The sequence below is a fragment of the Chlorocebus sabaeus genome, chromosome 13 (genome assembly GCF_047675955.1).
Source record: "Chlorocebus sabaeus isolate Y175 chromosome 13, mChlSab1.0.hap1, whole genome shotgun sequence".
Lineage (NCBI taxonomy): Eukaryota > Metazoa > Chordata > Mammalia > Primates > Cercopithecidae > Chlorocebus > Chlorocebus sabaeus.
Genome location: NC_132916.1, coordinates 55,003,941 through 55,015,231, shown reverse-complemented (window position 1 = coordinate 55,015,231; position 11,291 = coordinate 55,003,941). Strand labels below are relative to the sequence as shown.

Below are 11,291 nucleotides of genomic sequence, written 5' to 3'. Positions count from 1 at the left end.
TTCCACCAGACACCAAACCTGCCAGTGCCTTGATCTGGGACTTCTCAGCCTTCAGAACAGTGAAAAATAAAATTCTATTATTTATAAATTACCCAGTATATGGTATTTTATTATAATAGCACAAGTGAACTAAGACAGACATTTTTAGTGGTTTCTAATTTTTGCCATTACAAGTAGTGGTGAAATGAACATTTATATATGTATATCTTGGTTCAAATATTGCTATAAGATAAGCAACAGATAGCTTGAGATCTCACACTATATTTTAGAGTTTGATTTGGGCAGTTGGCAAGAATATAAAGAATAAAACATTTCCTACCTTCAAGGGATTTTAACCTACATGGAAAGATAAGCTGCAAGCCTAACAAAACAAAATAATAAAAATGTAGATAAAGATGATTCCAAGATTTAGATTTAGGGGCAATCATAAGATATGATAAATTGCTAACTATGTTTTCCATTCATATAACAGTTATTCAAAATGAAAGTCACATTCCTTGCTCTCTTATGCTTGTAAGCCTAGAAGAGCACGTGGAGAGATGGTTGTAGGGCAAAGTGGAATTCTCGAAGTATTCATAGGGTGCCTTGGGAGGCCCAGTGAAGAGAATTCCTGGTGAGCCTGGGAAATGAGGAAACGATTTCTTGAAGAACTGACGTAGAAGCCATGTCTTGAGGAGTAAGTGGGATTTAGCTGTACAGAGAAAAAGAAGACAAAATTTATTTAGAGATATTCCCTTGTGGACAGATACGTCAGAGCATTACTTTCAGCTGGAAGGCCAAGAAAAGTTTTCTGGATGAGGTGGGTTTGAGATGGGTCTCTAAGGGATACAGGTCCAAATGGACAGTGTAGAGTGAGGATGGCTCCAATGGAATGGCCTGAACAGAAGCAGTGGACAGTGGCAAGTATATCCAAGGAATACTGAATAATATAGTTTGGCTGCAGCAAAAGGTTTGTGTGAGGGAGTATAACATCCGAGGAAGAGAAAGTGGATTAAGGCCACATCAGGAAGGCTTTTAATTTTTGGTTAGTGCATTTGGACATTATCCTATAGGGCATGGGGAACACTTTGGGGGAAAAATATTTGGTAGCCATATTATAAAAGTACGGTAGAACTCTGGAGAGTAGACTTGTGTTATGAGTGGAAATATATTACAATCACATGTCATTTCTTAGATTATTTAAAACATTTTTCTTATAGCTAAAAATTGCCTCGTATTTTTAAGTGCTTATATACCTAGTACATTTTCAGAGTTGCTAATTCATTCCCCAATAATTTTCCAGTAAAAATCTAAAACTCCTCTCAATTGAGAAAGGAGTGGCATTTTCCTCTTTTTGTCCCAAGAGGATTTCATGGGCTGCCACATGGGAGGCAGACCAGAAGAGGACAAAAGGATACAAGGAATGATACTGGTTTGGGCCAGGAGGTGTGATGCAGGTGGTAGGACATGGTGAAAGAGGTATCTCTGGGGGAAAGAGAAGAGTGGTGTTAAGGATGACTCCAATTGGGAATGAAAACACAGGAAAACAGGGGCAGAGATGGGCAGGGAGGCAGTGCAAGAGGAATACTTGTTGATTTTATTAGTAACAGTGGCATACAGGTTTGTTCAATAGTGAGAATATTTGTTAGTTGTATTTATTCCTGTTTTCCTCAGAAAATGATACAGTAGGAAGGAGGACAAGACCTTGGAAATGCATGCCCACTCCCTGGCCCCGAGGCCCATGGTATTTCCCCTCATATCCCACTGGTGAGAAATGTCACATGGCCACACTCTGCAAGGGAGTATGGGAAGTGCAGTTCAACCATGTGTCTGGGTATAATTCTTTTGTTGTAGAAGACTCTAAGGAGCATATTTTGGTGGACATCTGGAAGTGTTTGTTTTCTAAATACATTATTCACTCATTACATTGAGGGCTGATTTTATGTCAAGGTCTGCTTATATTCTGGGGAGTCTGTGAAATAATTGTCAGATATATGCATATGGCAATTAAAAATTTGAGAACTGATACTTTGAGATCATCTAACTACTTGTTTCCTGATTTCCTATTTAAAACCTTGGTAATGAATGATTTGGATTCCTGGCTAAAATCACCTATCCAGGGAAGTATCTAGCGTGGAGGACAAGAATATTATCCTGAAATCAGATCAATCTCACTGTAAAGTAACACACTGACAACCTGATTTACAAGGCAGCCTCATGTGAATTTTTCCACTGGGAACCTGGTTCACTCCTGAGCAAGCTGACAATGAAGTGTCAGGACTGGAGATGCTGTGGGCCAGACCTGTGTGACCACAGGCAGCATTCTGCATGCTTACCTGCTTGCCTTCTCCCCTCCTTCTTGTCAGTTCCCAATAGCCAATGACTGTGAGCCCTGAAAGCTTTCTTTTATTTGAGAGATCTGTCCTTTAGTTTAAATCAACTATTCACATTACATACACACATAATGCATTTCACAGGCAAGGCCCTGCTGTCTTGACCTTATAGACTGTAGAACTCGTTTACCTTGTCATGATCGCAGTGAGTCTGTACTTCAGTGAATATTCCTGCTATCATATCTTCCCTTTCTTCTCTTTCTCTTTCTATGATGACAAGGATATAACATGGAAATGTAGAGTTAGCAAGCAGCACTTTCTCTAAGCCCTGTGTGTCCCGTCCCCTGTTGAGTGCAGCTGGCAGGTGATGTGTTTCATGATGGTAGCTTGCACCTAAATACAGTGTTTAAAATACACAAATATGCGAGTTATTTCTTTTTTCTTTTACTATTGTCTCTGCTTTTCTCTATCTTTCTATTAAGGATGCATGGGTTTACATCTAAGTTGCTTCTGTCCTATTAATGTCTCATTATTGTTATGCAAATACCAATGCGTAATTATTGTGCATGCTACTGTTTCCAGAAAGTCAAATAGTAGCTACCTAGGTGTCTCACAGGGAGGTACCAGAAGACTTTGCTCCTCTCCAGGAAACCTTGCTCAAATGTCCGTCTTCGATATCTTCTATTGTTAAGTGAATCACAAGGAGGGTCCTTGCCTTTTTCATGCTTATCTTCTCAGGGAGACCAAACCTGAATGCCAAAAGATATAAAGAAAGTGCAGATTGCTGTACCCATCCTGAGTCACATGAATTAAATAAACCATCTGCTCACACACAAGAAGAGACTTACATGCACAGTGTAGGGTGGTAAGTAACATGTTTAGACTCAAGAGGGAGACACTTAAAATTTGAATTCATTCTACAGAGATCAATTTAAAAAGATAAAGCACCAAGGGTAAATTCTAAATGTCTTACCATGGCATACCCATCTCTATTTGGTCAAGTCTATCTGACCCTCAGCCTCACTGTTGTGGTATGCCCCCAACACCCACCTTTCGCCCACTCACTCTCCCATGTTCTATATCCCAGTATGTGGCACAAAACAAATATTGGCTGAATGAATGAAATTGATTAATGCTCCTTACATTTGTGCGTTTCCTCAGCCTAGCGTGCCTCCTCCCCCACCTCCATCTGGTTGACTCTTACTTGTGAAGGCTTCATTCAAGCAGTGTCCTTTTTGCCACTGGGGATGAGCAGGCATTCACCTCCTCGCTTCTCCTGTCATTTTTACCAGGGTTGCATTTATCATATCACTCCATAACTTTCTAGCTACATGTTTCTTTTCCTCACAGACTGTGAGCTCTTCATGGGCAAAGATGGGATTTAATTGTCAGGCAAAACGCAGTGCCTAATTCAATGCCTGGCACGTTGTCCGGCGAATGAACTTATTCACCCACAGTGAAATGTAACTGCAGGAGAGACCAGAATATTCTTGGCAGTTGGTAAGCTCATTCTCTCCCCAGTAGATAAATTTTCTTGGGAAATTTAATGGTTACAAAAAATTTCTGGGTGAATATGAATCAAACCCAAGGCAGCTAGAGAGCCTCCATGGACATTTTTATTAAATTTAGTGAGTCACCCTTCTCTTTCTATAATAACACATTGAACCTGTCAAGCAGAACGAAATACCCACGTCAGGAAGCATACATCTTCCATGAAGAGTGCCAGACACATCCTGCAGGGTTCTTCACTTGCCCTAACACCTTTACCTAATAGGAATGGACATTCGTTATTGTGACTGCTCCAAAGCTTATACTTTGGGCATTTCCAGATTATGAGTTTTAGCTATAAACCTCTTTCGGAAAAAAAAATGTCATAAAGAATCCCAAACCCAGATGTCCTTGAAGCTTGAAACAGGCATGTGGCTTAGGTTCTACAAATCAGATCATATTCATCTAGGCATGGATTTGGAAATGAGAAATGTGGAAAAGCAGCCCTGGGCAGGGACACATATCTGGCAAGCATGTTGGTGAAGGCCTTCAGCTCATTAGGGTGGAGCTCCTGGCACCCAGTCCCCTGTGTCTTCTGGGCATAGTGAGCTTGGCTGTGGTGTCCTTGTTCCTGAAAGTGTTTTTGGGTATCTGTCCTAAATGCTTGACTTTTCTGGCCCACCTGGGATTTCTCTGAGTAGCCAAATATCATTTAATAAAGTTATTTTCTGCCTACGCTAGACAGGATAAATTGTTTTTGCAACTAGCATTCCTATTCAACACTCACAATGTTACTCTAATTTCAACAGTCATTTCCAGAGAAAAGTTGCATTCTAATTGTTCTGATGAAGGCTTCTGTACAGAGTATTTGGATACTTTAAGTAATATGGAAGTTATTCCTTTTATGATCTTGCTCATTTTCCTTAATTTCTGTTGCTTCTCTCATTTACTAACCCCTCCCACCTTTTAAAAACCATTTAACCATGGTAGGTTAGTAAAAACATAGGCTTTGGAGATGCAAAGGACTCTGTATGGGAGCTGGCTCTACTATTTATTAGTCACACGACCTTGGACATTTTCCTAACCTTTCTGAGCCTTCCTCAGAAGATGTGAAAACAGCATTTATCCTGTAGAATTCTTGTTAAAATGAGACAAGGCCTGGCATATTGACTGCCATCAACAGGAACTCTTATCAGAGGGCTCTTGTCGGTCTCGCTCAGTTAACTTTGAAAGGCATCCAGGAAGACCAAGTTTGTTTTTCTTTTACATTAAGTTTTCCTGCGCAAGACTCTATAATAGCTCCCCTACTGAAGCTATTTATTGCCTATTGAGTTAATTCTCAAATTCTTACCCTGGAATTAAAAATCTTCTTTTACCTGGTCCTATCTTTCCTGTCCAGCCTCATCTCTTACAATTAGTTTGCAAGAGCCTTTTGTATTCATGAGCTCAGCCCCTTTATCCTCACAACACACTGTGTGCATTCCCACTGCTCCCCCAACTTCCTTGTCCCTATTCAGGTGACCCCCTTTCTCGAGCTTGCCCCTTCCTTTCTCTCTGCCAAGTCAAATCAAACCTTTCTGTTAAAATATATTGTATGTATAACATTTTGTATGTATCACATATGCATGCAATACAAACACACATGTAACATATTATGTATATTGCACATGGTGTAACATTCTGTATGCATAGCTCAAGGCCTTTCCTGAACAAATACTGTGATTTCTCACCATATATTGATCAATTTTGATGCTGAATACTTATGTCAGGAGTTCTTTCTATTGCCAGATAAATGCTTTACATGGACTGTCTCATGAACCCCATCAGGTAAGGACTAGTATTTTACTAGTTTTGCAGATGAGGCAACAGAGGCACAGAAAAGTTAGCAATAGAATCAATTACATTTAGTCTGAAGTCACACACAGTAAATGGTAAAGCCAGGATTCAAACCCAGGCAATCTCATGTTAGAATCCAATCCCTTAACTACATTGCAATTTTGAAGGAAGGGACACTTCTTCAATAATATGGAATTTTTTCCTATTATTTCCTTTTGTGCCTGGTATAGAAATGATAAAAAGAAACAAATCAATTTATTATGTGGAGCGTAGTGAACACAGCGGAGAGAGAAATGAAATGAAGGTGGAGGCCTGATCAAGTGAAGCCTTGAGGGCCATGATCTTAATGTCGCTGCCACGGCCATCTCCACAACCACCATTCATAGAGTGTGGGGCAGCAAGGTCAATAAAACAGCAGCAACATGTAGCACACACACTGTCCCCAGAACACAGCATCCGGGAGCATGTCCTCCCCTCCTTCCTGTGAAGGACGTCATTGCTACTCTGACAGGCTACTTGGTTCAGTCCCTGCTTGAAGGAAAACCTTAGGAGTTGGTACGTCTGGGTAGTAGTGTAGCTCTGTGGAAACTTCTCATGATTGACATGGGAAATATATGACTGAGGACATGTGTTTCAGTCCAGCTCTTCCTTTTGTTAACTGTGATATTTGGGCAAGACCCTTCAGCTTCTGGAATCTTAGATTCCTTGTCTACAAGGTGATCATACAAATGTCAGTATCACAGTTGTGAAGGTCAAATGAGATAGTGTACAGCTTTCAACTGGTTTTTTACAAGTGAAGGTGAGATTATTGTAAACATGAAAATTATTTTCATGCTCACAATCTTTATATATCCTATCCCCTATTTGACAGTAAGAGAAGTAATCCTCTTTCTGCCTAATGAAAGAGGAACATATACAACAAGACTCACTCTTCCAGCACTAAGTTGAGATGTTTCACAGACACATGTGACTTCTTAGAGTATACAGAAAAGGTAACAGCCTTAAAAGGAAATTTTGGGCTAAACACTGAATTGTAGACTTTATTTGTGGAGCTAAGTAACACATATGACACATCATTTTCTAGGTGGTTTGGACCCACGGGGATGTTCTTTAGGGTAGGAAATTTTTCCATTCTGGGTAGTAATTAAAAACTCTGACAGTCTGAGTCATATACTTATGTGGTAATCTTCTAAAAGGGTTTTAGTGCTTTTGTGTATAACATGTATTTTGTTCAAGGCTATTTTCTTAAGTATTTTTTTTCCATTTTGATAATATAAGCTGATAAAAATCATTGATTCAGTAGAAAAAGTTTGCTTTATAACCAAAATTTTCAAAGTTGAAAAAGAAATCAGACCCTCACATTATGGTTATTTCAATTTTAGCATGGAAATGAACAACTGTCACTAGGAAATCAAGATGAAATGGTTTTACTTTTAAATTTCAATTTAAAATAAAATCCCAAATTAGTTAGCCGGCAATGTAATTTACATCAACCTTTCCCTTGTGATGATCGGATGCCAAGTGAAGTCTTTATCAGGCATCACTAATGTTAGCTAGCATCAGGTGGCATAATTCACATAAACGACTTATTCAAGGAACTGGGTGCAAATGAGGGTCCCCAAGGAAAAAGTTCCAGCTTGGCTCATTCCTTTTTAATAATATTAGCTGCTGTTTCTATGGAAACTGCACATCCTGTTTTGCTGTTTGCATAAGATGTCTTTAGATTTATTAAAATAGATTCAAATAGTTAAAACTAATAGAAGCATTCTGCTTTGAGGATAATATCATACAGACATTTTCACAGATGAGTTAACGAATCACACTTTATTGTAGGAAACTATGCTAATATAAAGTGCAAATTACTATGTTTTTGAATTTCTGCATGTTTCTAAAATACTAACATTGAAACTCAAAGGGGGAAATGATTGTTTAAAAATCATTTGAATAAAATATACCAATAGAAAAATGGGCAAAGAATGAAAACCAGTATATGTGTGTGTGTATACATATACACTATATATATATAAATATATATAAATGGCTAATAGGCATAAAGTATATGCAAAATATATATTTATATAATAGATATGTTATATAAAAATAGATGTATTATTATATAAAATATAAACATTATATAAAGTATATTTTGCTAATAAATATAAAAATATATTCCACATCAGCAGCAATCAGGAAATGCAATTTATAATGATAAAATATCAATGTTTACCTCTTGATTAGCCAAGATGAAAAAGAATGATAAAACCCAGAGTGGGAGAGTTGTGAGGACACAGGCACAGGAGGGGAATGTTGATGAGAAGAATATAAATCGCTGCATTTCTGAAGGGAACATGGACAATATGTATCAAAATCCTTAAATATATGTAATATAGGTAAGCCACTTGGTCCAGACATTACACCTTTAGGAATTTTTTCTTTTTTTTCAGATGGGATCTCACACTGTTACCCAGGCTGGAGTGCAGTGGCACAATCTTGGCTCACTGCAGCCTCTACCTCCTTGGCTCAAGTGGTCCTCAGCCTGTTGAATAGCTGGGACTATAAGGAAGCTTACCAAGGGATTTATAAAGAGATAAACTAATAAGGAAATTCATCATAATATTATAATAAAAAAACTCCAAATCTAGAAAGAAAGAAAATGTGTGCTACCAGGAAATTCTTTGCTTTGGTCACACTCCACCAGAGTGACACTCCCACCTACTTTTACTCCTCAGTGTTTCCCTAGTTCCTCGCACAAGGCCTAGATGCTCAGTAACCGTTGTTGAATGAATTTAAATGATGGCATCAACTACAGTTAATTAACTGACAAGATATCCACAGTATGTTAAGTAAAAAAAAAAGTGACAAAATAAAATATAAAATGTGATTATTTAAAAATCATCATCACTCTATGTATATGCAGATGAACACTATAATAATGTATGATGAACACTACCATAATGACTAAATCAAAAAGTGATTGAGAACAAGGCGACTGTGAATGTGAGTTTCAGAAATACCTTAACTGCTGTATTTCCCTCAGATTGTCTACGTTAATACAAAGAGTGACATATAAAACACAATGATACCTAAAGGCCTCTCAAATAGTTCTTTCGGTAAGTATAAAATTAAAATTCTCTTCAATAAAATGTTATATTGTAATTCAATTGAAGTACTTTCTTCTTTAGAATTAAATAAAAAATGATGAATCTAATGATGTTACAGGTTTTATAAAATATAATGCCTCTACATTGAACTATTATAGCAACATTTTAGCTGGTCTCTTTGTCTCCTTTCAATTCTTCTTACTTATTCACACCAGATTAACCTTCCTAAGCAATCTCATGATTTTATTTGCCTTCTCAAAATTGTCAATGTTTCTTCTTTGAGTATAGGTTAAGACATTACGAATGTTTGTGCTCCCCCAAATTCACATGTGGAGGCCCTAATCCCTAATGTGATGATATTTGGAGGTGGGACTTTGGGAAGTAATTACAATTAGATGATGTCATGAGGGTGGATCCCCTATGACAGAATTAGTGTCCTCATAAGAAGAGGAAGAGAAGTCAGATCTCTCTCTCCCTCTCTCTCTCTCTCTCTGTGTGTGTTTGTGTGTGTGTGTGTGTCTTTGCCATATGAAGAGACACAGTAAGAAGGTGTCTGTCTACAAACCAGGAAGAGGGCTCTCATCAGAAACCTAATCAACCTGTACTTTGATTTTGGACTTTCTGGTCTCCAGAACTGTGAGAAATAAATTATTGTTGTTTAAGCAACCCAGTCTATGGTATTTTTGTTAGGGCAACTAGACCTGAGACTAGATTTAAACTCTTTAACAAGGCACACAAAGAGCCCTTCATGATGGAGGCTCCATGATTTCCTCGGCCATTTGCCACATACCCAGCAAGTCTATCATTCTATACCCAATTCTGCTGACATCCTCTATGCCTTTCTACTTCTGTTCCTTTTTTAATGTTAATTTGTCTACTCATGTTGTTATTCCAGACCCACAATCCCAATCTTTGCCCGAGGAAATCCCACTCTTGTTTCAATATCACTACCTCCATGAGGCCTCCTAGATTGTCTTATTCATAATTGAACTTTTCTTTTCCTAGGATAACATTGTTGGAAATTGATTATAGTACTTACAAAGCCAGTCATATTTTACTGTTAATTTTGAACATGTCTGAATCTAAATCATATCTTATTTGGCTTTCTCTTCTCCAATCCTTCACCTGCCCAGATACAAAGCATAAGGCTAAGCAAATACATAGTGAATGTTTATTAAGTGCTAGATTTATTAAACTCTTCTGTCAGATTTCTAAACCTAATGTTAAAATATATTTAAATATATTTTAAAATATAGTTTTCTTCACAAAGGTAATACAGTTTGAGTCTTCAAAATCTTTTATTTCAGATTGAAGATTTCTGTACGTGATTGAACACAGGTGACTAACACCACAATCACAACAGTAGTCATAGCACTTACTATGTGCCACACACTGAGCTGAACATTTACAGGCACCCTAGGCATTGAATTCAATAAGAGCTCTCTTGTGTAGATACTATTATTATCTCCATTTCACTGATGAGGAAACAAGTTTAGAGAGTTTCAAGTAACTTGCCCACAGTCACTGTTTTGGTCTGTTTTCTGGTGCTATAAAAGAATACCACAGACTGAGTAATTTATAAACAATAGAAGTGTATTTGACCCACAGTTTTGGAGGCTGGGAAGTCTAAAAGCATGGTGCTTGCATCTGACAAGGGCCTTTGTGCTACATCATTATATGGTAGAAGGTTGGAAGAGCAAGAGAGTGTGATTAAACAAGACAGTAAGAGAGAGCCAGAGACTAAGAGGAAGTCAAACTTGCTTGTATAGTAAGCCCTCTCTGGCAATAACTAGCCCATTCCCTTGATAATGATATTAATCCATTCCTGAGGGAAGCTCTCATGATCTAATCACCTCTTATTAGATCTCACCTCCTGACACTGTTGCACAGAGGACTTTTCCAACACATAAACTTTGGGGGACACATCCAAATCACAGCAGTCACGTTCTGTGAAAGCAATAGAGTCAGGTTGAAAACCCAAGTCTGTCTAAATGTAGCCTATGTTCTTAACATCGCCTGTTAATACATGTTTTTTTGTTTGTTTGTTTGTTTGTTTAAGACAGTCTTGTTCTGTTGCCAGGCTGGAGTGCAGTGGTGCAGTCTTGGCTCACTACAACCTCCACCTCCCAGGTTTAAGCAATTCCCCTGCTTCAGTCTCCCAAGTAGCAGGGACTACAGGTGTGCACCACCATGCCCGGCTATTTTTTTTTTTTTTTTTTTTTTTAGTAGAGTTGGGGTTTCACCATGTTGGCCAGGATGGTCTTGATCTCCTGACCTTGTGATCTGCCCACCTTGGCCTCCCAATATGCTGGGATTACAGGTATGAGCCACCGTGCCCGGCCCAATACATATTTTTATGTAACATTTTACTTGACATTTGTGAAAAATCAAAATTAAACTTAAAAAACAAGAAGCTACTACTTGGAACTATCAGTCAGAGCAACATCATCCTCACTGTGCCTGTTTGGTTAGGGTTGGCACCTCTTAGATTGTGAGTTTCTTTGACTGTAGCATGGAATGTCTTTTTTACATGCTCTGATGTTCTCAGATTGAG

General features: G+C 38.2%; 1 long non-coding RNA gene across 1 annotated transcript; it reads right to left on the bottom strand.

Moving 5' to 3' along the window:
- Nucleotides 1-257: 257 nt before the first annotated feature.
- Nucleotides 258-3,128, bottom strand: LOC140713245 (uncharacterized). Its single transcript, XR_012095136.1, has 3 exons — nt 2,914-3,128; nt 2,503-2,579; nt 258-691 (listed from the first exon to the last, which is right to left on the bottom strand). It is a non-coding gene; the product is annotated as an uncharacterized lncRNA (long non-coding RNA).
- Nucleotides 3,129-11,291: the final 8,163 nt, after the last annotated feature.